This window comes from Salmo trutta, chromosome 10, assembly GCF_901001165.1.
Source record: "Salmo trutta chromosome 10, fSalTru1.1, whole genome shotgun sequence".
Classification (NCBI taxonomy): domain Eukaryota; kingdom Metazoa; phylum Chordata; class Actinopteri; order Salmoniformes; family Salmonidae; genus Salmo; species Salmo trutta.
The window spans coordinates 38,747,492-38,761,529 of record NC_042966.1 but is presented as its reverse complement, the minus strand read 5'-3'; the positions used below and the strand labels follow the sequence as shown (position 1 = coordinate 38,761,529).

Here is a 14,038-nt window from a genome sequence, read left to right as displayed (position 1 = left end):
GGTCTTCTCATGGTAAACTGAAGCCGACTCGGACAGGGTCTTCTCATGGTAAACTGAAGCCGAATCGGACAGGGTCTTCTCATGGTAAACTGAAGCCGAATCGGACAGGGTCTTCTCATGGTAAACTGAAGCCGAATCGGACAGGGTCTTCTCATGGTAAACTGAAGCCGAATCGGACAGGGTCTTCTCATGGTAAACTGAAGCCGACTCGGACAGGGTCTTCTCATGGTAAACTGAAGCCGAATCGGACAGGGTCTTCTCATGGTAAACTGAAGCCGACTCGGACAGGGTCTTCTCATGGTAAACTGAAGCCGAATCGGACAGGGTCTTCTCATGGTAAACTGAAGCCGAATCGGAAGGGTCTTCTCATGGTAAACTGAAGCTGAATCGGACAGGGTCTTCTCATGGTAAACTGAAGCTGAATCGGACAGGGTCTTCTCATGGTAAACTGAAGCAGAATCGGACAGGGTCTTCTCATGGTAAACTGAAGCCGAATCGGACAGGGTCTTCTCATGGTAAACTGAAGCCGAATCGGACAGGGTCTTCTCATGGTAAACTGAAGCCGAATCGGAAGGGTCTTCTCATGGTAAACTGAAGCTGAATCGGACAGGGTCTTCTCATGGTAAACTGAAGCTGAATCGGACAGGGTCTTCTCATGGTAAACTGAAGCTGAATCGGACAGGGTCTTCTCATGGTAAACTGAAGCCGAATTGGACAGGGTCTTCTCATGGTAAACTGAAGCCGAATCGGACAGGGTCTTCTCATGGTAAACTGAAGCCGAATCGGACAGGGTCTTCTCATGGTAAACTGAAGCCGAATCGGACAGGGTCTTCTCATGGTAAACTGAAGCCGAATTGGACAGGGTCTTCTCATGGTAAACTGAAGCCGAATCGGACAGGGTCTTCTCATGGTAAACTGAAGCTGAATCGGACAGGGTCTTCTCATGGTAAACTGAAGTCAAATCGGACTGGGTCTTCTCATGGTAAACTGAAGCTGAATCGGACAGGGTCTTCTCATGGTAAACTGAAGCCGAATCGGACAGGGTCTTCTCATGGTAAACTGAAGCCGAATCGGACTGGGTCTTCTCATGGTAAACTGAAGCTGAATCGGACAGGGTCTTCTCATGGTAAACTGAAGCCGAATCGGACAGGGTCTTCTCATGGTAAACTGAAGCCGAATCGGACAGGGTCTTCTCATGGTAAACTGAAGCCGAATCGGACAGGGTCTTCTCATGGTAAACTGAAGTCAAATCGGACTGGGTCTTCTCATGGTAAACTGAAGTCAAATCGGACAGGGTCTTCTCATGGTAAACTGAAGTCAAGTCGGACTGGGTCTTCTCATGGTAAACTGAAGCTGAATCGGACAGGGTCTTCTCATGGTAAACTGAAGCTGAATCGGACAGGGTCTTCTCATGGTAAACTGAAGCCGAATCCAAAACCCCTTGTGTGTAACTTTGGGACAGGAGCATTAATTTGCTGTTCACATAGCTATATCCAGTTTTATTGTCTGGACTGTAGCTGTCCTGGTCTAGTTTGGTTGTGTGTCTGGTGTCAGATGAAACAATGACACTAGTCATCACACTCAGGTGGATTGATCCTGGTCCTCTGTAGCTCAGTTGGTAGAGTGTGGTGCTTGCAATGCCGGAACCACCCGTATATGAAATGTATGCATGCATGACTGTAAGTTGCTTTTTGAATAAAAGCTTCTGCTAAATGGCGAATATTATGATTCACTGTGTGGGCTGTATTTTAAACTCTCCCAGAGTTGGACTGTGTATTGAAGTTACAGGGCTGGATGTTTTCAACAGGGAAGTGTTTCTGTGATGCAGGATCCAGCCATAGTACTCTTTTTGACGTCGTTCCTGACACACACACACACACACATACACATACACACACACACACACACACACACACACACACACACACACACACACACACTGACACCAGCCGCTTGGCCAGACTGAGGCCTGTGTGGAGGATGGCTGCTGTGGGGCCTCTCTGACCTACGGTACTTCTCCTTTATTACAGTCTGGAGGAGTCATCTTGGTGTATTCTTACCGTGTGTGGCAGTCAGTGTGTTTCCGCACATGTTAAAGTAGGAACTACAGAATTATCTCTTTGTGGACTTATTATGGAGTAGTACATATTTGTTTCACCTGGTTGGAATGGACAAGGGAGAGAGAGGAGACAGTCAGACTGATCTAACATCTGGTGACTTTGAACAGCAGTCCTGATCAGTTTTGACCTCTGCAAGTTCAGGGTAATTTTTTTATTCTTCTAAATATTCCATTGGTGGAAAATATTCATATGTATTTCCAAACTAATTGCCCAAAAGGACACAAAGTTGTAATGAATTTGACTTGTCCTTAGTATCATAGTATCAACCCGTCCTTGACTCACTTATTGTGCAATGAGCACAGCAACACACTGTGGTAGGACTGTGAGTAGTGGCCTGGAACTAGTAGGACTGACTGTGAGTAGTGGCCTGGAACTAGTAGGACTGACTGTGAGTAGTGGCCTGGAACTAGTAGGACTGACTGTGAGTAGTGGTCTAGAACTACTAGGACTGACTGTGAGTAGTGGTCTAGAACTACTAGGACTGACTGTGAGTAGTGGCCCAGAACTACTAGGACTGACTGTGAGTAGTGGTCCAGAACTAGTAGGACTGACTGTGAGTAGTGGCCCAGAACTAGTAGGACTGACTGTGAATAGTGGCCCAGAACTAGTAGGACTGACTGTGAGTAGTGGACCAGAACTAGTAGGACTGACTGTGAGTAGTGGTCTAGAACTAGTAGGACTGACTGTGAGTAGTGGTCGGAACTAGTAGGACTGACTGTGAATAGTGGTCTGGAACTAGTATGACTGACTGTGAGTAGTGGTCTAGAACTAGTATGACTGACTGTGAGTAGTGGTCCAGAACTAGTAGGACTGACTGTGAATAGTGGCCCAGAACTAGTAGGACTGACTGTGAGTAGTGGCCCAGAACTAGTATGACTGACTGTGAGTAGTGGTCTAGAACTACTAGGACTGACTGTGAGTAGTGGTCTGGAACTAGTAGGACTGACTGTGAGTAGTGGCCCAGAACTACTAGGACTGACTGTGAGTAGTGGTCCAGAACTAGTAGGACTGACTGTGAGTAGTGGTCTAGAACTAGTAGGACTGACTGTGAGTAGTGGTCTGGAACTAGTAGGACTGACTGTGAGTAGTGGTCTAGAACTAGTAGGACTGACTGTGAGTAGTGGTCTAGAACTAGTAGGACTGACTGTGAGTAGTGGTCTAGAACTAGTAGGACTGACTGTGAGTAGTGGCCCAGAACTACTAGGACTGACTGTGAGTAGTGGTCTAGAACTAGTAGGACTGACTGTGAGTAGTGGCCCAGAACTACTAGGACTGACTGTGAGTAGTGGTCTGGAACTAGTATGACTGACTGTGAGTAGTGGTCCAGAACTAGTAGGACTGACTGTGAGTAGTGGTCTAGAACTAGTAGGACTGACTGTGAGTAGTGGCCCAGAACTAGTAGGACTGACTGTGAGTAGTGGTCTAGAACTAGTAGGACTGACTGTGAGTAGTGGTCTAGAACTAGTAGGACTGACTGTGAGTAGTGGTCTAGAACTAGTAGGACTGACTGTGAGTAGTGGTCTAGAACTAGTTGAACTGACTGTGAGTAGTGGGCCAGAACTAGTAGGACTGACTGTGAATAGTGGCCCAGAACTACTAGGACTGACTGTGAGTAGTGGTCTAGAACTAGTTGAACTGATTGTGAGTAGTGGGCCAGAACTAGTAGGACTGACTGTGAGTAGTGGCCCAGAACTAGTTGGACTGACTGTGAGTAGTGGTCTAGAACTAGTAGGACTGACTGTGAGTAGTGGCCTGGAACTAGTAGGACTGACTGTGAGTAGTGGCCTAGAACTAGTAGGACTGACTGTGAGTAGTGGCCCAGAACTAGTTGGACTGACTGTGAGTAGTGGCCCAGAACTAGAAGTCAAGGAGAGGCTGTCAGTGTGAGTGGAAAATGTGACATCATGAAGCATTCCATAAGGCAGGACAGAACGTTTGTGGTCGGATGTGCTTTTCAGAAGTTACGGAAGCCTGACTCGCGTGTGCCGCCTCCTTCGCTCTGTGAATCTGTGTTTGACGATTTTCATATTCTGTTTCACTGTTTTGTTTTAAGGGGGAGAGGAGGGGGTGGGCTTCTGTTGATGTTGTTGTTCGGCTTTATTTCTAGCTATGCCAGATCTTGTGGTTTTCGCATTATGAAAGTCTGCAGCACAGCCTTCCCACTGGGCACAGACATAAATTCTACACTGGTTCAACGTAATTTCATTGAAATTACAGTACGTGGAAACTACGTTGATTCAACCAGTGTGTGCCCAGTGGGTTTCCGTACCAGGCCGAGCAGGCTCAGCCAATAGGTTTCCACCGCATAACAACAATGTTTCAATTTGTCTAATCGGGGGTATTTAGGCTAAGTAAACTATTGCTCTTCTGATTTCATCTGCAGCCCATGGCCCAGTCATACAGGCCTCTTATTCAAACCATTTGTGTGCGGTCTGGATTGAGGGGCGGAGGGTTGCGGGGGGACAAAGAAGGGGGGGGGGGTTAGGCAGTGGAGAGACGAGAATGGTGGGGGGGATTTGGATAGCCCTGGGAGAAAGTCTGGGACGCTGAGAGTGAGAGGTATTGGCAGGGAGAACTAAACCACAGCTTGCGTGATTGTGGTTCTCATTCAGCCCCTCTACTCCTTTCCCTTCTCTTCCTCCCAGCTCCCCCGAAGCACCTGCACGCACACAGCCACTTAACCCCCTGACCTTTGGCCCATGGCCTTGTCAGTGGAGACACACCTCAGCAGTGTTTATTTGATATGGTTTATTTCATTGGTGTTCTCAGTGCATTAAACTGAATTATCCAGAATGCACAGTTACATTGAATGCACAGTGTTCATTAGGGCAAACAGTAGAAAATGAGTGTTTTTAATATCAGTCCTTTTTATTCCATTTGTTGCACACCCCTCATCTGGTAATCTGAGCTGAGAGTGACAGATTAGATAGACAGATCAATCCATCGATCAATACAATACACACAGTAGCAAGTGCCGAACCTTTGATTTGAGTGAACCTTTGAGTGACACGAAATGCGGTGGTGTGCAAAACAGCTGCTACATTCACCCAGACTATCTTTTATTGGTGAGGTCATGGCACTCTCTGCTTACCTACCCTAATCTGTCTCCTCCATCCCCTTGCCTTTCTCCCCACATTGATTTAGGACCATAACTAGTCTCATAAAAAAGTCTTGAGAAGGACGCAAAAGCCAAAAGCCTGATCCAGCCAGCGAGTTTTTAATGGTACAGGTTTATAATGAAACACTCCTTGAGCCGTTCTCCCAAAGCGCTGACGTTATCCACTGGACACGCGCATATTAAAAGTGCACACTATTTATAAAGTGTGTGACTATCAGAGAGAAGGGAGGCGGGGAGGCGAGGCCGGCTGGGAGGATGTAGAGAGAGTTGTGTGAAACCTTTGCATAAAAAATATATATAAATAAAAATAAATTTTTACATTTTAGTGGATGACTACTAGACTTCACTCTGTTGTTGTAAAGAGCAGATGTTTTGAGGTCATTGCTTAATTTCAATCACTCTCTCTCGGCTGGTGTTTGTGGGCTATAGTCATACTTAATGAGAGAGTCATGATGTATGGTTGGTGGGTTGTGGTCTAGAGAAAGTGCCATGGCCATTCATACGGTGCTTTGACCTCTGTCCACACAATACGAACCACCATCAGTGATTTAAATAATGCATCATGTTTCTGCTCAGAGATGTGAAGTCCACACACACTTATGCCACATTATTCAATAAACTATAACATGTTAAGCAATCCACACCTCTTCAAAATGGATGTGAGCTAAGGTTTGAGTCAATGACTGTGATAAACCCCCTAAAGCCGAAATCACATGGAGAGATGCCCGTCAACGGCGTGAAATTAGCATGCTAGAGTAGCCAGCATCAATTCACATGCACTGCGTAGCGAATGCCAATATAATTGTCATGAAAATTCAGAATAAACAGTTGTATTTGTGACCCGTTTCAGGAAACTAGACTTATGTCGCATGTCACTACTTCACAGGAGAGCCATTTCAACATACATTTTCTTTATCAAAATGCCTTTTTTTGGGGTAGAAATGCCTTCTGGAACTTGTCAACTTTCATGTGCCTTAATAACAAACTTGTATGCCATCTGTAAATACAAATACAATTGTTAAATTACGAGCCTAGTTGGTTTAGCCAAGGAAAAAGTCAGGAACCTTCCCGCTAGCCATGATTGGCTGAGATAATGGATGGGCTGGACATGCCTAGAGATGAGTTCAGATTGGTCTGCCATGAAGCATGCTTCTGTTTATAACATGAGCTGCTCAGTATGTGTAGGTAATCCTTTCTAACACAGCTTTTTTTTAAAGATATCATGAAGATATCCCCTGAAGAAGTCGACCAAGTTTTGAAATCAGTGGAATGCCCGGTGGAAGAAGAGTATGTTAGCTAAGGAGATGGATAAAATGCTTTGATCGCAAATATGCGGAGGGAGTCGAAAAGAGAATACACAGAAGAAGGGCAACCATGGCATCCATGACAGAGAGGAAGAAGCGTTTATCCATGTATACGTGTAAGAGAGTCTAGCTAGCTACATTTTCAGATATAATATGTTTCTAATTTTCTCAGAAGTTGTTTTTATTGCAAGTTAAAGCGTACTGTTAACTAGCTAGCTAATATTAGGTGGCTGGCTGTGTAGTAATATTATTTGTATCTCAGAAAGCGATTTGTATTGCTAGTTATAGCCTAATGTTAGATAGCTACTTAACATTGAACCTAGTTGGTTAACTTTAGTTACCTGCAGGTTCATGCATGGTCATAACATTATGAGTTGGGATTATGGTTCATTGTTTAGCTAGCTAGCTAGCTACATAAAATACTATGCAAGGAACCATTTCACTGTACCGTTTACATCTTCTGCACCCTGTGCATGTGACAAATAAGTATTGATTTTATTTGGTAGAACAACATGACCAGCACCAAAGTCAAATCAAATCAAAGTGTATTTGTCACGTGCGCCGAATACAACCGTTGTAGACCTTACAGTGAAATGCTTACTTACAGGCTCTAACCAATAGTGAAATAAAGGTGTTAGGTGAACAATAGGTAAGTAAAGAAATAAAAACAACAGTAAAAAGACAGGCTATATACAGTAGTGAGGCTATAGAAGTAGCGAGGCTACATACAGACACCGGTTAGTCAGGCTGATTGAGGTAGTATGTACATGTAGATATGGTTAAATTAGGATATGATGATAGGTCAACGAGACAGTGTCCAAATGAAAAAATTATCTGGTAGAATGCCCTGCTTTTATTTTGTCACTCACAATCGTAAGATATTTTCTGTAATTAGCTTGCCATTAACTTGTAAATAATGATCTTGTTGTGAGTTGATTTTCCTGCAATAACGAATAAAAAAATTGCCATATGGTCAGCATTTGAACTGGCTAGCCAGCTAACTTAACGTTAGCTAACTAGCTAAGAAGCTAGAGATGAACCAAAGTATTGTTTGTAAAGTTGCTTTATGTTGCCTGGTTTGCTAGATCGACATTTACTAAATACATTTTTAAACTGATGGGTTTGTTGATGTTATTATATACCAGTTATGATATTTTGCATCACTGATGTCATGCTGCCTGTCGTTTTTTTTGTGTGTTTATACTTTTTCTGAACGACAACGACAAGTTTGATATCGGACGACAATGATGTCATGATGTTCATGATGTAACTGTGACAACTGTCTACAGACATGTCGATAGACGTAGTACAAACCAGCCTTTAGTCTTCAAATCTTTGGTTGTTTAGTACACTACCGTATTCACTCTGTTTAGCACATGGCCTCACATGTTATTCCTTAAAGAAATGGGTGGGGCTAAGGCTTAAGAGGGTGTGAACGATGCTGAATGGGTGTAGACAAAGAAGAGCTCTCCAGTAGGTGAACCAAAACATTCAAGGGCCATTTTCTCACAAATGGGGTTACAAGTTTAATTAAATGTCCAATTGTTCCTCAATTGGTTGGTGGTTGGTCGCATGTGTTCGCTATGGGAGTTATTGTTGTGGGTTCCTTTTTATTCACCTTAGATGTCCTACAGGAGCCACCGTACCGGTGCTAAACTGTCGTTGCTTTGCTATCTCACAGACGATGTTGTAGCTATATAAATCCAAGTTGTTTATAAAACAACCAAGTCTTGTTCTTCTACATAACCAGTATTCTCTCTTGAAATCGGAGTCCTGGAGTTTTCCAGCTGTAGCCTGCCTAAGCTATATGCCTATGATAGATATCAACACAGGTAGGCAGCAATTGTTTAAAAAAAATGTAGCCTATTTGACTGATAACCCTTAGCTTGCGGCCTGATACATTTTTATTTACTTAGAATTGGGAAGATCATAAAAATTCCTCTAATTCCTTTTGTACAAATGTATCTGTTTACTTTAACCAGCATTGCTCCGCGTAGATGTGAAAAATATAGACTAGCTTTCCAATTTGAAGCGCAATGACACTGTACATACCGTAGATGCTCTCAAATGCATTCCATTTCCAGCATGAGCATGCTCAGTCGCACGCTTTAAAAAAAAAACAGTTTTGTTTGAATTGGGCTTAAGAACTCTCTCTAGTCATGCGTTCAAGCATGCCTAATTTGGTTAGCAGTGCATTCTATTCATTACGCTATGTAAAAATGGGAATAAATCATTCACCGTCCCCCACCACCACCATTGCCTCCAACTGCACTGTCCCAGTCTACACAGTTCACACACGCTTTAATGATTTCTTCTGATTGGATGTCTAAATAATTCCATGTGTGGCCGCCTTCGGCCTGGTCGCCGTGACGACTCTGCCGGGTCTGGTTACTATGCTCAATCTTTCACCCAGGCGGCTGTGTGTCTGTGTTCGTGTCTGTGTGTCTGCGTGTCTGCGTGTGTGTCTGACTCCTCTCTCACCTCGGTTGCTTAACTTTGAAACACTGAACACTGCTGCCTGTCCAGGGTGGACACAACAACCGTGTGATGTAATTTCCTCATCGAGGGGCGTCTGCTCAATCCCTCGTGGTAGCAGTGGTTATAGGTCACCCCCAGAGGGTATTCAGACCCCATGACTTTTTGCACATTTTGTAATGTTACAGCCTTATTATAAAATGGATTAAATAAAACATTTTCCTCATCAATCTACACACAATACCCATAATGACAAAGCAAAACAAATCTGGTTTTTAGACATTTTTGCAAAAAAAAAAAAAAATTGAAACAGAAAAACCTTATTTACATAAGTATTCAGACCCTTTCCTATGAGACTTGAAATTGAGCTCAGGTGCATACTGTTTTCACTGATCATCCTAGAGATGTTTCTACAACTTGATTGGAGTCCACCTGTGGTAAATTCAATTGATTGGACATGATTTGGTAAGGCACACACCTGTCTATATAAGGTGCCACAGTTGACAGTGCATGTCAGAGCAAAAACCAAGCCATGAGGTCGAAGGACATGTCCGTTGAGCGCCGAGACAGGATTGTGTCGAGACACAGATCTGGGGAAGGGTACCAAAAAAATTCTGCAGCTAGAACACAGTGGCCTCCATCATTCTTAAATAGAAGTTTGGAACCACCAAGACTCTTCATAGAGCTGGCCGTCTCAGTCTACTAGACTCTAGTAGACTGTAGCAGACTGTAGTAGACTGTGGTAGAATGTACAACATCCTCCTCACGTAGCCTAACCACAACCTGTAGATCATTAATTAAAACTAAGCCTCTCATTCTCTCTTCTCCTCCTCTCTTCTCCTTCTCTCTTCTCATTCTCTCTTCTCTCTTCTCCTTCTCTCTTCTCTCTTCTCCTCCTCTCTTCTCCTTCTTTCTTCTCCTTCTCTCTTCTCATTCTCTCTTCTCATTCTCTCTTCTCATTCTCTCTTCTCCTTCCCTCTTCTCCTCCTCTCTTTTCCCTCTTCTCATTCTCTCTTCTCCCAATTGTGTATAAGCGATCATACAAGAGGTTTTGCAATGATTCCTATGTCAAAGATGTGAAAAATATTTGTTGGTCTGATGTGTGTAATGCGGAACAACCTGACGTCGCACTTGAATCATTTATGAAATTGCTTTATCCGTTTATTGATAGGCATGCGACCATCAAGAAACTGACTGTTAAAACTGTCAAATCGCTATGGATAGAAACTGTTTGGCTGAGAGGGATGAGGCAAAGGAAACAGCAAGTCTGACAACACAGCAGAATGTCAAAAACAAAAATGAAAAATCACTTAATTAAACTAAACAAAAAGAAGAAGAAACTATCCAATGGAAAACAAGATAAATTATACAAAAAGTATAGTAAAAAGCTCTGGAGTACCTTAAATGAAATTCTAAGCAACTCAGCTCCATCCTTCATTGAAGCAGATGGATTATTCATTAAAAAAAAACCTTTGATATTGCCAGACACTTTAATAACTTTTTTGTTGACAATATTAGCAAACATAAGCATGACATGCAAACAACAAACGCTGAGCCTTCATATTCATACATAATGGACCAAATAATGAAAGACAAGCACTGTAGTTGCGCAAAGTTGACGTGGAAGAGGTGAAAAAATGGTTGCTATCTATAAATAAGGACAAACCACCTGGTACCGACAACCTGGATGGTCAGTTGCTGAAGTTGGTAGCTGAATACATTGCGACTCCTGTTTGCCACATCTTCAGTTTAAGTCTAGAAGACAATGTGTCCCCTCAGGCCTGGAGGGAGGAAAAGGTCATTCCGCTGCCCAAGAAAATCAAAGCACCCTTTAATGGTTCAAACAGCCGGTCAATCAGCCTGTTACCGGAGCTTAGCAAACTTCTGAGAAAAATAGTCTTTGACCAAATGCAATGTTATTTTACAGAAAACTAATTAACAACATATTTTTAGCATGCTCATAGGGAAGGGCACTCAACATGCTCGGCACTGACACAAATGATTGGCTGAAATACATTTATAATAAGTAGATTGTGGGAGCTGTTTTGTTAGTTTTCAGTGCAACTTTTGATATCATTGATCATAACCTTTTGCTGAAAGAAATGTAGGTCTTATGGATTTGCATTTTCTGCCTTATCGTAGATTGAGAGTTACCTATTTACAAGTTCAGTTGAGTGTGGTGTACCGCAGGGCAGCCGGCTAAGGCCATTATTGTTTTCTGTTTTTACTAATGACCTTCCACTGACCTTGAATAAAGCCTGTGTGTGTATGTACGCTGACGGATCAACCGTATACAAGTCAGTGATGACAGTAAAATAATTAACTGACACACGTAACATAGAGCTCCAGACAGTTTTAGAGGGTAACTAGCAATAGATGGGTGGTAAATATCTCAAATATCCTCAAATATCCTTTTTGGGACAAATCACTCACTCAACCCTAAACCTCATCTAGATCTATTATTGAATAATATGGCGAATGAGCAAGTTGAAGAGAATAAACTGCTGTGTGTAACCCTAGATACAATGGTTACTCCACTAAAAGTTTGCGATTATGCTGCGGGGCTTAGAGGTAATTTGTGGTTTAGTACGGTACCCTGCGTCACCACTTCATTGCTCCAGACCAGCGCAAGGGGGAGTTAGAGCACTGATTATGCTTTTGGGTCCTACTGTGTCTCTAACTGACAATGAATGGGTGACATAAACCTAAACAGAAACTGATAATTGAGCACGACTTCAGTATTACTTTCTCAAACTGTTGTTACACTAAGGTTTTTATTATTTTATTTTGTTAGGATTATTAGGTCTTACTGTAGTACTGTAGCCCACTCCCCACCGGTCATGTGGTGCAGCGGTCTAAGACACTTCATAGCAGTGCAAGCTGTGTTGCTACAGATGCTGGTTCAATACCTGTGCCGGCCTCGACTGGGACACCCATGAGATGACTGTAGGTTTTTGGTTTCTCTCCCTCTAAAAACAGAAATAAATAATTCTAAATAACAAACTGGCTTTATTTACAAATTAGTAACAATGTCTCACCCCAAATATAAGAAGGGCCTTTTTCTCACTCATTTTATGTTATTTGAAAACAAAATCATCTCCAAAATATATTTTTTTAAACAAAGCGTTTATTATTATTATTATTATTAATTTAGAATGATATAAAAGCCTGTTGGATATTCTCACCGATAAACTATTAACCCTGTTATTAGCAGGACAATATATATTGGTCATGTCTCCCGAGTGGCGCACAATGGGATTGCCTTGCAGTTCTCCAGCTGTATCCACTGAAACAGCTGTGGGCGTGTGAGGGGGATAATGGCGCTGACTAGGGAAACGTTCCCGTTGTTCTTAGTGCCAGTCTGCACGTTCAAACTAAAACAATGGAACTAATAACGGCGTGAAAAATACCCCTTAGATATGAATTCGGAGGTGCAGATATTATTCATTATTAAAGCATTAGACCTCTCACTAAAGGCGTCAGTCAAAACTTAAACTTTAATCCAAACTGGATTTAACAAAAAATGGCATGAAAATCGCACCTTTGTAAATCCCAAACTCTAAAAGTAATTGGAAAGGTAGATACAAATGATTTGTGACATTGTGGTTACAATAAAGAATGTAAAAAAAGATGTAAACAAGATGCTGTGTTTTTATTTACAGTAGTGATGGACAGCTGGTGGCATTTTGAAAACAGGTTTTCAAACACTTGTAGCCCGATTAGCAGGACAATAGACTCTTTATAGCCCGGCTACTGTAGGTGTGAACATCCCCGTACATGCAAAAAAAGACATTGTGACAAAAGAGAACAGATGAAATGGACATCGTTTTCATCAAGTCAGCTTCTTTCTATGGTGCTACCCGTTCCAGGGTTTGGACTGTAACCACCAGCTTCTTTCTATGGTGCTACCCGTTCCAGGGTTTGGACTGTAACCACCAGCTTCTTTCTATGGTGCTACCCGTTCCAGGGTTTGGACCGTAACCACGAGAGGACTTGAAAATGAGCCGGAGCTGAGAGGATCACCAGAACTAAAGGTATTTCGGTTTCAGAGCATTTTCTTAAAAAAAAAAGTATATAGCCTATCAATGTGTAGGCATACTGTGTAAGAAAATCGATAATTAAATAAAGGTTAAATAAAAAATGATTGTCTACTAAAAACGTGAATGTGTTTTTGCAGAGCATATAAACATGCCGACAACCATCTGTGGAGATCAGTGGACAAAGGGCTGGACAACGGGCCGGATCCGAAAAAACGCATGGTTGCCAAGAAAACGGTTAGTTTTGCTAGATTTATAAAATGTGTACGCAGCATATGTGTGTTGGAGTCACTTTTAATTCTTAATTGATCTACCGTTTCTATCATAGGCCACTGTAAACGATGGGGGCTCTTGGCGGTACCATTCTGCTCATCTGATGAAGGAGCACATGGATCAGATTCAAACTTTGAAGAGGGAGATCGAGTCATTGAAGGCAGACCAGCAGAACAGAAACATTATTGGAGGGCAGAGATACGGGCGACAGCTGATGCATTAGTCCAGAGCCAGGCGGCATTGTTGGAGAGTCAGGTGGAGAATGACGCGTTGAAGAGGGCGAGGAACGAGATGGAGTCACAATCCATGCCAGGCACACCTGTGAACTCTGGAACTCCACCTCCGACAGGCGGAGTCAACATACCTGGTGGGTTCATTAGGTCGTCGTTTCAACCTGACATTTCCATTCCTCTTCTGACAACAGAACTTGACCAACTGCTCACCAGATACAGCAAGGGCCGTCCGGACCATTATGCTGTTCTGCTACAGCACAATAAACAAATGCAGCTGGCTTATATCTTCAAAAATATTTTAATGCTTTATTATCCAAATGTAAAAGCATATACTGTACAGTACTGTATTTCTTCATCAGCATCTTTATGCTTTTGTTAATCAAATAATGATAAAAATACTCTTTCAAAATGCCGATGTTTCTTTAGTTAAGGATCCATAATGAATTACTATGGGAATAAATATCACTGAATTACAGAA

At 42.5% G+C, this 14,038-nt stretch overlaps 1 long non-coding RNA gene across 1 annotated transcript; it reads left to right on the top strand.

Annotated features, from left to right (window-relative positions):
- Positions 1-8,149: 8,149 nt before the first annotated feature.
- Positions 8,150-13,507, top strand: LOC115201698 (uncharacterized). The gene is made up of 4 exons (XR_003879794.1): positions 8,150-8,374; positions 12,936-13,051; positions 13,195-13,291; positions 13,383-13,507. It is a non-coding gene; the product is annotated as an uncharacterized LOC115201698 (long non-coding RNA).
- Positions 13,508-14,038: the final 531 nt, after the last annotated feature.